The sequence below is a fragment of the Haemaphysalis longicornis genome, unplaced genomic scaffold, assembly GCF_048455015.1.
Source record: "Haemaphysalis longicornis isolate Haplotype H1 unplaced genomic scaffold, Haemaphysalis longicornis Haplotype H1 scaffold_7, whole genome shotgun sequence".
Taxonomy (NCBI): Eukaryota; Metazoa; Arthropoda; class Arachnida; order Ixodida; family Ixodidae; genus Haemaphysalis; species Haemaphysalis longicornis.
The window spans coordinates 122,179,944-122,192,937 of record NW_027526422.1 but is presented as its reverse complement, the minus strand read 5'-3'; the positions used below and the strand labels follow the sequence as shown (position 1 = coordinate 122,192,937).

The window sequence follows — 12,994 nt, the reverse complement described above, 5'->3', positions numbered from 1 at the left end:
CACGTGAACGGTGTGACTAAAAGATGATTTAATGAGTGATATATGAAAACCATGAGCTGACTCAGTTTAAACGATGGAAGACAATAGAAGTACACGATGGACGCACACGAAAGCAGTGTTTCGCTGGCGCGTTCTGCGGCGCTTGATTCGTCATTCTCGCCATCCATGCCACTACCGCTGGGCTGTATGCGCGCCGCTTCAGGCAATCAAAACAATGATTCGATTCATTCAGTAAATATAGCTAGAGGGCAGGCGGCCTAATCTCAAGCTAAGGCAAGCTTTTAAGGAAAACTGTATGCGTAGTCCTTGCTTTCGCTCTATAATGACTGGGTTTATAAGTGTTAAACCTGAACATGTTTTTTCAGCAGATGGCAAGATTGCCGTATCTGTGTGTGGCGAAGGAGGGAACTGCAGTAAGCCCATACCAGGAAGATTTGCGAAGCAAATACTCGATACCAATATATCATACTGCGCTGAATGCTGCTCGCGTCCAAACTCTTTTGTGGCGTTTAAAGCACCTTTTATGTCGTTTAAATTAGGATAGCAATTTGCGCTACTCTTGGCAAATGTATGTTTTTGTACACTTTTGTTTGTAACAGTGTTTGTGACAACCGCGCTCGTTTTCATTCCGACTTTGCATAACCATGTACTTATTGAGCATACCTCTTTGCAGAAAAACGTCTCCATGGGCCAAGCGGAAACCCATTCAGTAAGTCTTAATTGGATTTTTTTTATTGTGGATACTTTCTACGCTAAAACACAAATCAAACACGGTTATTTGATTTTTAAAGTGAGTCCCGATGTTTAGTACACCAACGAAGAGTGTGCATCTCCGCCGGTTGTGTGGTGGCCTACACATGCATCCCTCAGAATTGGCTTTCTGCGGAAGCTCGGGCTCAATTTGGCATAGAAGAATACAGGATACCGCGGCATTCCACATGCCACTATATGTTTGCTTGCAACCATATATTTTAAGCGGATACGAGTGCATTTTTGGGGATACCGGGAAAACCATTAGTGGCTTTTGTTAAAAGACATTCTTTCCTCAACTGGTATGTACATGCCCAACTGCACTGCCACGGCACCATTGGTTCTTAAGGTGGCGTATTCGCAGTTGTTTTTGTGGCCGCATTTTTTCCAGATTTTTTAATGCAGTGCGCTAAATAAATTCAGTATATCGCAAAAGTGTGGCGGACCAGAACTCACATCACCATTTGACGTAACTCCATCAGCTGCCCTAATCCCACGCACTGGTTTTGAGCGTGGCTCCGGCTGTACGTTTTAAATGCGACATTTTATTGGCAGTCGTTGATATCAAATGTTTGGTTGCTGACGGAAGGTTGTGCAGCTAACCACAACAGCAATCCGTTGAGTTTTGCTCATCTTCCAGTTTGTCACTGTAGCTCAAGCTTGCGTATCTGTGGAAAAAATGATGCCTTGGAAATCGCACTGCAGAAAAACTCGTCTAAATTATTTTTTTAACCATATGCCGCTGAAAACTGAAAACGTGTCCTCTGAATTCAAAACATTTAACCTGGCAGATGATTTCATAATGCTGACAGCTCGCGTTGGTGGCTCTTTTCATTAATCGTGATATAAAAGAACGGAACCCAATTTGGCATGGATAAAAAATTGGCACTTGATTTCTTCTTACATGCGGTGCTGTAATCATACCAAACAATTCTTCGCGTGAACGTATTTTATGTCTTTTATTAGTTCTGTGGTGTTGAAAATACTTCGATTCCCCGTGAAAAATATCCTTTTTTTAGCACAGTGTGGTTGAGGAGAGGGAGGTTAAACGCGAATGACTTCTCAAGTAGGTACCAAAACCAAAATATTCCCAGAAAACACTGCAGTATAGCAACTTGGTCATGGGGAAAAGCTTTACCGAAAATAAATACTGGAGATATATGGGTGCCGCGGAACGGAATACAAGCCTATCTGTTTTACGTGAGGTTCCTGTAGTGTGGAAGGACGATAATTTTTAAATTTTGAACACCGAGCCAAAGATGAGGTGCGTGAACTTCGTTGTAATTGTTATAAACAATGTTATGGTGGTGCGACCTAGCAGAATTTTTTCACTTCCTTCAATTAGTGAACCTCTCTCATCTGAACCACTATACCCGCATTGCATGCATCCAATTAGTTATTGTAGACGAATTGGTTAAGTTATGGGTCATAGCTGCTACAAATGTTGGGTATTCTTGCTTATTTTATTCTTTAAAAAAATTTCGCCCAAAAAAACAAATTAGCTTTTCAAATTTGTATACTTTCAACTATAGTCTCACTCTCCTTACACTGCCACCTGCAAATGCCGGCGGCTTTATACTTTATGCGGTCCTCCTCCTAGGCTGATAAAACTCCCACTTCGGATTATCCAGTTACCGCTCACGAAGGCGTGAAAAGAAGCGGTGCACACATAGCCTACCCTTCTCTAAGAAAGAGCGGACTACATTTAAAGTAGCTTTACGATCCCGGTTTTAACGGGTACGTGTTCTTGGAGCTCTGTTCAAAGAGCTCGCTCATCTCGCTTTATGTTCCCAGCGACTAGTGGCCTCTATGGCAGGCAAGTCAATGGACCCTCCAAGTGGTAGGCATGGCCAATGAGCTGCCTATTTCTCGCTTCACTTTGGACCCCAGTGCGAAGACGGCTATAAACAAGCACTTCTGCGATCGTCTGTCAACGCGATCTGTTAACAACGCCACATACGTCAAGATTTATGTACAAGTGTTGAAGTGACATTGAAATGATGGCTGTTACAAAACGCTGGTGTGACTGCATGATGAGGGCAGTACTTCAGCAGCCACGGATTGGCCTTATCAAGTCATCGTATGTTTTAAAGGTAAGGTTACATGAGCCGGAATAGCTTTACTAGCAAAACCACCTGTGAGCTACGTCGTACATGCCGAAAGCCTTCGCAATTTTGTATGAAACGTGCTTTCTTCGAATTGGCATACCAGGATAAAAGCTTCGAGGTTCATAGCTCCATAGTTTTTGCAGACACCGTGGTTGTAGTGTCTTACTCGGAAAAATGCACCCTGAAGTGTAGCTGATAAACTCCCGTTTAGGTGTACTTTCTTGTGAACATCATTTAGACCTAGTTCCCGCTCAGAGACGGATGCAGAGTAAATAAAATACATAAAAGACCGACTTGTAAGAAATTTTAGTTTATTTATTTTTTCAGTGGACCTTCCGTAACAAAACCTTCGAGAAGTAGCATGAGATGTGATTCAGTACTTTTGTCTAAAAACAGAACCAAAAACACCGGCATGCTGTGTCGAATGCGCGATGCTGTATGCTTTTCCCCTCTCTTCCCCCCATCGCGGATGTACCTTCATTCACCCTTTCTTACGTACCACACACCGTTCAGCAAACAAACAGCTTTCATTGTACAGCGTTTATGCATTCTTATAGTTTAGAAGCTTCAACCACCACATTTTATTACAGACGTTTTTTTTTTGGAAGAATGATGACCATAGGTTTGCACCCATACGTCGTTTTTTTCCCAAGTGGCATTTTGATGCCTTTTTTTTGCTCGCCGAATTGTTGCTTACCCTGCCCGCAGTCTAGTTTTCTTTTGTGTACCTATGTCAAATCGTTTTTGTGTGCGCGCATCTTTCTTCTTTTAACTTAAGTACTGCATCTGTGTTCATGCCATTTGGAAAAGATGTTCATGTAATCCTCGCCGCACCTGGAAGCTTGTGTATTGAAAGTGATGGTATTGCCGACACCGTGGACCCCGAGTCCCCACGCTCACGGTGGAGCCAACCGTGGCAATTAGCTTTAAGGTGAATGGTAGAAGTCTCGAACGGTGGCCGTCGGAGCCCTGGTCAGGTTGCAGCCAATGGGCTCCCTGTCTGTTTATCAGGCAGGGGCTCCAGGACCTCACTGGCTATCAGGGTAAAGTCACTGAAAAAGGAACCCCCGTCTCCTGCTTTTTCTCTGTTCCATATGGATCATTCAACCTCCCCTCCCCCAAATCATGATCCGTCGCACCGAAGTCCCGAAGTCACACCGAAGGGGCCGCACCGAAGTCCCGTTTCAACAACTTCAAACGATAATCTTTCAAAGGCCTGACAACTGCTGTGGTTTCCTGTCATTCGATAGCTGGCTGCAGCCTGCCCTGTTTCTTCAGAATAAGTATTTTTTATCACAAAGTATCTTGAAGGAATCATTGTAAAAGCATACAATGCGAACAAATAACGAACAGATGAAGTGCTTAAGTTGAAGAATCAGCAGCAAGTCACAAAGCCTCTTGGTCAGACTTGAATGGCTGATCTGGAGACCAGGGTCCCACTCCACCGCATTCTGAATAGCTCGAAGGGTATGATCTATGAGCCAGATCTTCTAGCCAAAAAATGCCGACCTTTTGAGGAATTGAAGGATCACGTCGTCGCAGCCGTGCGCCTCATCACAATGCACCGATATAACAAGATAATTGCCACGGAACATATAATGCTAACATTCAACCGCTCGTCACTCCCACACCATGTAAACGTAGGCTTTATCCAATGTTTCATACTTCCTTATATACCGCATCCTATGCGTTGCTTCAAGGGCCAGCGGTTCGGCCATAGTTCAAACGCCTGTTGCGGCCGAATAACCAGTACAAATTTTCTTCAAACGACCGCTTCACTCATAACTGCGATTCTCAATATTTCTTGTGCGTAAACTGCCAGGGTCCGCACGCGGCCTAATCGAGGATGTATGAAAAGTTCAAGCTGGGAAAGAAAATCATTATGTCAAAGTAACACAGAACATCCTGTTCCCAAAGGCGCGAAAGAGGTTTGCCTGTTTCCCTCTGGTGAGGTATGAAGAAGTAGCTCTCCAGGGGGCGGAACGCCGAATCGTTTCGGAGCCGACTCAAGTCAGCGAGACGGATCTGGTCCTTCCCCCGACACCCACTTGGTTGCCTTCGTCGTCTTAAACCGTTGCCGCACCGCTTGCCAAGCTTGGAGTGGTTCCGGTCGGAACCGTGTCTGTCGAGAGGGATGCTGCTTCAACCGCTTCCCCACCACCGGCCCACGGTATACCTGAGGACACGGAGTAGATGGATACGGGAGAACCTGCATCGGCTCCCACGCCGGATGCACCATCTGTGTCCCCCCCCCCCCCATGGCACCTTTTACACCCTCGTCAATTGCGGTTGCAGCCAACAGCACCCGAAATGTTGTGCGTTCGAATGAGCCCGATACATCCGGTGGTCTGTCTGAGAACATCTGATGATGACATGGACGTCGGAACCTTCCTGCTGCATCGCAGCACAAGGAACACGTTCCGGCGTCGAAGCCTACCGGGAAGCCGAAAGAAGCAAGATTCGCAGCACCGAAGGACAACTTATAAACACACACACTCCAGTGGATCTCACACTAAATATTGGGAAGAGAGAACATTATTCATCAAAACTGTAGAGGCCTTCTTAATTACACATCTTCATGATGTCTACGAGGTACTGCACTCTAATCAGCCAAGGCTCATGTCTGCAAGAAACTCACCTTAATAGTACGCAGGCGAGCTTTCGTAACAGTACTTCGGTATAGAGAAACGACAGGGATGCCTGCACACTTTGTCCGGGTGGTGTGGCCATCGTCGCCAGAAAATCCTTGGCATGTCAAAGTACCGCTCTGAACACTGTCCTTGAGGCTGCAGCAATTTGAACCATAATATATATTAGGTTGTAACGGTAGCCTCCCTTTACATTCCTTCTGTTTTTCCAGCTCTCGATCCCAAATCTCGATGCGCCGATAGATCACCTTCCAAAACCCTTCATCATTGTGAGCGACAGGTATGCACGTAATGTTCTTTCAGGCTCTTCCCGCACGGATACCCGTTGTCGCCTCATTTAAAAATCATGCACCGCTCCCTCTAACGACCAAGATGGTCGAACAAGAAGCATTCTCGTTTTGAACCAATTATTACGTCTCAGCTCCAGCTCCACAGGCAGAACAATTCTGAACCAACTGTGCCTGCGCTCACCGCTTCAACACCCCAAGACTAATGCGACTCAGCTGCCGCATGAGATTCGCCAATTCATTATGTGACCCCACTGCCCGCTAACATACATCTGACACACAGGATCGCAGAGGCCGCAGAGCGAAAGCCATCTTCTAACGGTACGGCCACAACTCCACTACAGTATACACAAACGTAGCCTCCTACCCCGGAAGCAGAGATATGACCGCTGTTGGGACTACAGCTCAAGCCCTTTTAACAAGTGCGTCAATTACTACCACCCATGCACTACAGGCAGAAGATGTGGCCATCTCCCTAGCAATTTCCCTAACCCGGCAGAGATAATCGTTACGGACTGCCAACAAGCATGTAGAACGTTCTAGAACGGCTTCATTTCCCGGCCCGCCACAAACATTCTACTGCAGCATCCTCCACAACACGGCGTAAGGAATATTTGAGCTCCAGCCCACGCCGACGTAGTGTGGAAGGACGATAATTTTTAAATTTTGAACACAAAGCCAAACATGATGCGCATGAACTTCGTGTCAATTTTTATAAACAAGGTTATGGTGGTGCGACCTTGCAGCATTTTTTTCATTTCCTTCAATTAGTGAACCTCTCTCATCTGAACCATTATACCCGCATTGCATGAATCCAATTAGTCATTGTCGACGAATTGGTGAAGTTGTGGGTCATAGCTGCTACAAGTGTGGCCATCTCCCTAGCAATTTCCCAGACCCTTGCAGAGATAATCATTATGGACTGCCAACAAGCATGTAAACTTTCTAGACTGGCTTCATTTCCCGGTCCGCCACAAAACTTTTACTGCAGCATCCTCCACAACAAGGCGTAAGGATTATTTGAGCTCCAGCCAATGCCGACGTAGTGTGGACGGAAGATAATTTTTAAATTTTGAACACAGAGCCAAAGATGAGGTGCATGAACCCGGATTGCATGCATCCAATTAGTCATTGTCGATGAATAGGTTAAGTTGTGGGTCATAGCTGCTACAAATGTTGGGTATTCTTGCTTCTTTTATTCTTTATTCCCGGCAACGATGCTGCCCGCTAGCATGCCCGAGTTCTGACACACCAGGCTAGTCAGGAGTTCGGCAACCCATGGCGTGCCTGTCCCCTCTTGTCCTTCAAAGAAATCACAGCACTACCGTCTATAACCAACTATGTAACCCCCTCCACATGAATACCTCACAAAATCACATGAACGCCACCTTCGAAGCACCCAGAAAAACACCTTTCTCCACCCAACTAGACCCCACAATCTGACCCCCACCCTTTACTCCTCGCAATGCCACTTCTGCAAGGGTCTGCGCACCCTCTACCATATTACATGGCGCGCTGATAAGACCCTACCTACCCGCCGCCCTTCCCCTCCTCTGAGCACTCGGAGAGAGCACTGTTCAGCTCGGACTCAGGCGACCAGCTTTGGCTGGTAAAGGGAGCCCAAGAAGCCGGAGGGTCTCAAGGGGTCCTGTAATAAGAACTGTTCCCCAAGCAAAGTGCTTAATTGGGACGTTTATTCATTTCTTCCTTCTCGTCATGGATTCTTTTGTTACGCCAGTCCCACATTGCGTGTATGCGCTACTGTGGAGGTAAGTACCACTTTTCTAGAATACCCACAGCAACTCTCGGGTGCGCACTCCATAGCTCCAACGTTTGTGTTTTGGGTGCATGCCGTGAATCGGTACCAGTTGCTTGGTGCTCACTGAGCTATTTTTCGAATAGGCGCCGGTTCGTGGTGTCACACCCCAGATGTGGCTCTTGGCCTAACGTTCTAAACCACAAATTGGGAAGTCATGCCTATCGGCTTAAGGCTACCACCCTTAAGGCACGCAGATTAACCCTTAATTGTCGGCTTTCGGTAACGGCTATCGTTGCTAACCTCACAACATGATGTTAGGCCTATTTATGTCGCACTGTCACACACCTACGTCACACCCTCCCTCTGCAGCACATCAACCTTCAGTGGTGGGGGCACAACGGAGATGTGGCCATGTTTGGCAAGGAAGCGTTTTAATTTTGCTTCACTTCACCCGCAATCATCATCATCGTCAAAGAATGTTGGCTTTCCTGCAGGATGTATTCGCGTTAGAGACGCAATCATTGAGAGCACTAAAGCTTCACTTTAAAATTCTTAACATCATAGGGAGAGTGAGTTTTCAATAAGAAACAGACTACTTATCATAATATTTGAAACAGCACTTATTCACACCTTGACTTGGCTTTGCAGTTTTCTGTGCAGTTTCCATATCTTGAGATTCCGGGAAGTGGGCACGGACCCAGTACATATATAGGTAAAGGCACAAGCAGTATCATGCTCCCATAAGAGCTTCAATGAAGCAAGGGCAACCTGGAATACGTGTACAGAGACATCTAAACTCACTCCACATACATAAGACATCTACACGTTGAAGAGGTAACCCAACTCCACACGGCGCATATCCTCGACGCCGCCAAAAAGTCTATTCCCCACTCCTCTTGTGCCCGGCGCAACCGAAGGAAGCCGTGGAGGAAACAGGACTGTAGGCGGGCGCGAGAGGCGCCGAACAAAGTGTAGGATACTTATGTCAGTACCCAAAGCCTGACGACTTCGTATTGTTCGAAAGGGTAGAGCAATTTGGAAAACGTGTGCGCCATGAGGCAAAATTGGGGAATTGGAGCGCCTTCTAACAGCAATATATTCTTACACAGACGCACGCAAGGTATCGATACGTATACGTAACCTCAAAAGACAACAGATACAGAGTCTTCCCCTGGTTAGTGCAACATGGGCCACATTTGAACACCAGGCTAACACACTTCCACAACACTTCCAGTCTGTGTCCAGTTCTGTACAACTAAAAAACTTTCATAAAACACAAAACGTCCAGTGAAAAGAAGCCTTTGTGTGGTAATACTAAGTCGAACACCTGTAAAACTCCCCCTGCTTACTTTCTGAGCTGAAGATAGCTCTCAGCACACATAAACATTCAGCTCCTTACGGAGACAACAATACATACCCCATGATAGAGCACTTCACACGTAGGTACACTTTAAACACTCCGCATGCATACAACAAAACATAACTTTCGGGCAGCTTACAAGGTCTTGAAGGGTGGCCATGGTGATTGACTTTCTGAGGGAGGGAATGACCCTTCCTCTACTTCAAGTTCCCATGCTTTCGCCCTGACAAGCTGGCTGTACAAGCTTCTTTAGAAGATGATTACTAGGAGACTCGTGTACTTGTTACCATAGAACGGTCTCCTCGAGAGCTCCCAGGCAGGCTTCAGGACGGGGAGATCCACAAATGATCAACTTGTGGCACTAGAGTGGTACATCAAGGATGCTTTACTGCATAGGCGGTACTGCATGACGGTATTCTTTCACCTTGAAAAAGCGTATGATAACTATGGCGATACGGAATCTTCTGGAACCTGAATTGTTTCGGTACCCCCAGTAACATGTTAAGTACAGTTGTTAGTTGCATGTCTTAGATGAGATTTCGTGAAAGGGTTGTAACTGCACTGTCTGGGGTCCTTGTGAGGGAAAATGGCGTGTCTCAAGTCGATGTTTTCAGCTGAGTTTTGAATATTGTTAAGATGAATTTGCTAAGGAAGGAATTGGCGCCCTCAATTTCCTGTTCTTACGTTGACGACAGACAATTATCCTTCAATTCCTCTAATCTGACTATTTCAAAACGCATAGTGCAGCTTCGTGGGAACAAACATGCTGGCTGGGTAGATGCAAATGGTTTATAACTGAGTCCAGAAAACGTACTTGCGTTGCTACCTCCCGCAAGTGTGGTGTTCATGTGGAACTGAGATTACCCTAAATGATCTGTCAATTCCTGTAAAAAAAGGAGCATACGTTTTTATGTGTCACACTTGGTAAAAACGGCCATTCAGTCCACACGTCAAATAACTCAAATAGAAAAACCTGAAAACATTAAGATGGTGCTTTCCCGCCAACCCTTAGGCGCAGGCAAAGAACTCCTTCTGAGTGCCTATACCGCCTGGGCCGGGCCTCAGTTAGACGACGGTACTGTTGTGTATGGATCGGCCATAAAAACCACACTAAATATTCTTGATCCAGTGCTCCACTTAAATCTTCGCCTTGCGTCGAGTACATTGCGCACTAGCCGGGCCCACAGTTGAATGTAACAAATGGTTCCTGCGGAGATCGGCGGAGATTTGTTGTAGGCTTTTAAGATTACATACTTGAATAACCATCCTGTTAAACATGTTTCTAACTACACACCCCAAACCCAGTTTCTTTGACCTTCTCACTGAGAGCGAGAAAGGAAGGTTCTGGTCTTTCCATTTGCTTTTTAGATTTTTACACATCATCTTTTACTACCATTTTACTACCATGACAACTGCAGCCTGTTTCGTGTGAGCTACCTTTTATGAAACGTGATAAAAACCGAGTGCTTCTGCACTTCTTGTCCTTGCAGTATAAAAACCAACGGGCAGACTTTTACAGTGACGCAACAAAACTCCAACTATGGTGTCTTGCGCTGCTCATGAGCGAAACATTTATACATGCAGAACCATGCAAATACACACCACGATTTCTTTAGCGGAATTATACAGTTATTAGCGATTCCACAACGCATTCGTGAACACAAAATACCCGCGTTAATCAACCGAATACGTTTTTTTAGTGTTGTGCGCTCATTGCCATCACACACGCCGTTCCAAAACGACACATTGTAAATCTAGTTTTTAACACTCTTAAGCCTATACAGCCAAAACGTGAAATGGCCCTGTTCTGCCTTCCAGGCCACGCTGAGATCGTATGGGTGCTTTAGATTTGGTGCTCTCTGCCCTTTGATGGCCTTGCGCCAGGAAAGTACACTATCATCATCACCATAATGTTCATTTATTCCTGCACCGTTTTTATACATTTTGAGATGGTATGCTACCCTACCTTTCGGAATATATGGCTCGTAGTATGTGATTACATTTCTTTTTATCAAATGAAGAGCAAAAAGCAGAGAAAATAATCGGTACATAGAATTCTTTCCAAGCAAGGATAACGATAACATTTTAGTGGTGCTGCCAATGCGAATAAAATCTGTTCCGTTTCGAAGTGCCTGTATAATGCATTTTAAATAGTTTTTCTTGTTTTTATATATTTTATGATTTGACGGAGTAGCGAGCACGGTGAGTCGAGAGGCTGTAGGATTTTTTGTGGGCAACAGAGAGATATTTTTTTACAGAAAGATTATCAATTCAGTGAAGCCGCTCATCTTCCGTTCTTTTTAAAACGAAACTATGACTTTTTTAGAGAAAATTTGAGTGGCATCCCGCGAAGTGGTTTTTTTTTCGTTGCTAGATCTGCGGATTCACCCATAATTTACAATAATTGAACAGCCCTAATTTCTTTCTAGTAGCGTGCACAGCCGGCAAGCACTCGTGACTTCTTTTATTCTTTTGTAATAGTATGGTTCCGGAAGTCATTTTATTGGTCTATCTATTTTTGGTGTTTATGGCGTATCATGCAGCTGTTGTGGCCACAGCTAAAGCAGAGGTTGAAGTGCAAGCTACAGTCGAGACAAAAGACTATCAAAGGTAATGTGAAGTTTCTCCGCAGGTGGAGCTGGAGACCATGGCCTAACAAGCCCATTACCTGTGAACACCTTCAGCGGGAACGACGGCGCACACTTTCACGGAAGTAGCGGAGGAAGCTCAGGATCGAGTGCAATCCTTGATGAAAATTTAGAAGGTCCTGCTACTAGCGGATCATTGGGATCAATGGCGGGCAGCGAATTGGGGAAAATCCTAACCAATGGCGGAGGAAGCTCTTACACCGGCCCTGGTGGCGCCGATAGCGGCGCTGGCCCACTCGGTGGCGGGTATGGCCCATCGATGGGCTTTGGTGGGCCGCAAAGAGGGGCAGGTGTAGGACTAGTCTCTCCTGCCTTAGGAGATGGAGTTGCTGGACCTGTCGGTCTTGGTCCTGATGGTGACATTCCGCGTCGTGGTCCTGCTGAAAGAGGATTCGGTGGGACACCTGGTATCGCTGCAGGCCCATATGACGGTAATCAACCAGGTAGTAGTACAGGCACCGGAGATCCACTGAGCAGAAACACACCCATTCCTGGAGATTATCACGACGTTATGGCAGGGGTTCGTACACCAGAAGATGATGGTGCCGGTCCGGGTGCGCCCGTTGATCACAATGGTATGGGAACGCCTCATTTGCCCGAACGTTCAGGCAGCAGGCCTAGTTCGCCACGAGGTGGAGCTCCACTGGAAGAATTACTTCCTGGACTTTCCCGAAACGGCCCACGAAGGCCTAGCACCGGTGCCCCCAGCGGCGGAATTCTTTCGGAGGGAACTCGAGGTCTGATTGGAAGTTCAGGAGCTGGACCGGGAGGACTTGGAGGTGGTGTTGGAGAAGGAAGTAGAGGCTTAGAAACAAGACCGGGCGGGTTTCAGGGAGGAAGTAGTAGACTTGGAGAACGTCGAGGTGGGGCTGGAGAAGGAATTGGAGGCTTACGAACAAGGCCGGATGGGTTTGAGGCAGGAACAAATAGAATTGGTCTAGGTGCTGGTGCCACGGGAAGCATTCTAGGTCGCTTACGCGCCCGCATACGATCTCGCGCTCGCGCTCGAGCTGCCGCTCGCGCAAAGGCCCGAGCACGTGCCAAGGCTCGCGCCCACGCCAGGGCTCTCGCTCGTGCAAAGTTAAGGGCTCGCTTGCGCACAGCTATTCATTCAAACCTCAGTATCGGAGGGGGCATAAATGTAGGCCTAGACAAAGCTGCGGAGATGAGTGGAGACGGGCTCTTGGGTGGAGGCGCAGGACTTGAGGGAGAAGGTGGAGCCGCTGCTGGTCTAGGAGGAAACGGGGATGCTGGTGCTTATGGTGGAGTAGGCAGTGATTTATATGGTGGTGCAGCAGGATACACTGGTTCTTACGGTGGTATACACGACGGGCTTTATGAATTTTACCGTAAATGATGACTGTGAATTTCGCACTATTTGCTGTTAATAAATGACATATTCGAAGCGGCGATTACTTTCTAAATGTAAAAAAT

At 46.4% G+C, this 12,994-nt stretch overlaps 1 long non-coding RNA gene across 1 annotated transcript in view; it reads left to right on the top strand.

The window, feature by feature from the left end:
- The window catches only part of LOC144145013 (uncharacterized), a 30,206-nt gene extending 17,255 nt beyond the window's left edge, over nt 1-12,951 (top strand). Inside the window, exons 3-4 of the long non-coding RNA XR_013317396.1 lie at nt 674-709; nt 11,545-12,951. This is a non-coding gene — a long non-coding RNA (uncharacterized LOC144145013). The remainder of the gene's footprint in view (nt 1-673; nt 710-11,544) is intronic.
- The last annotated feature ends 43 nt before the right edge of the window (nt 12,952-12,994 follow it).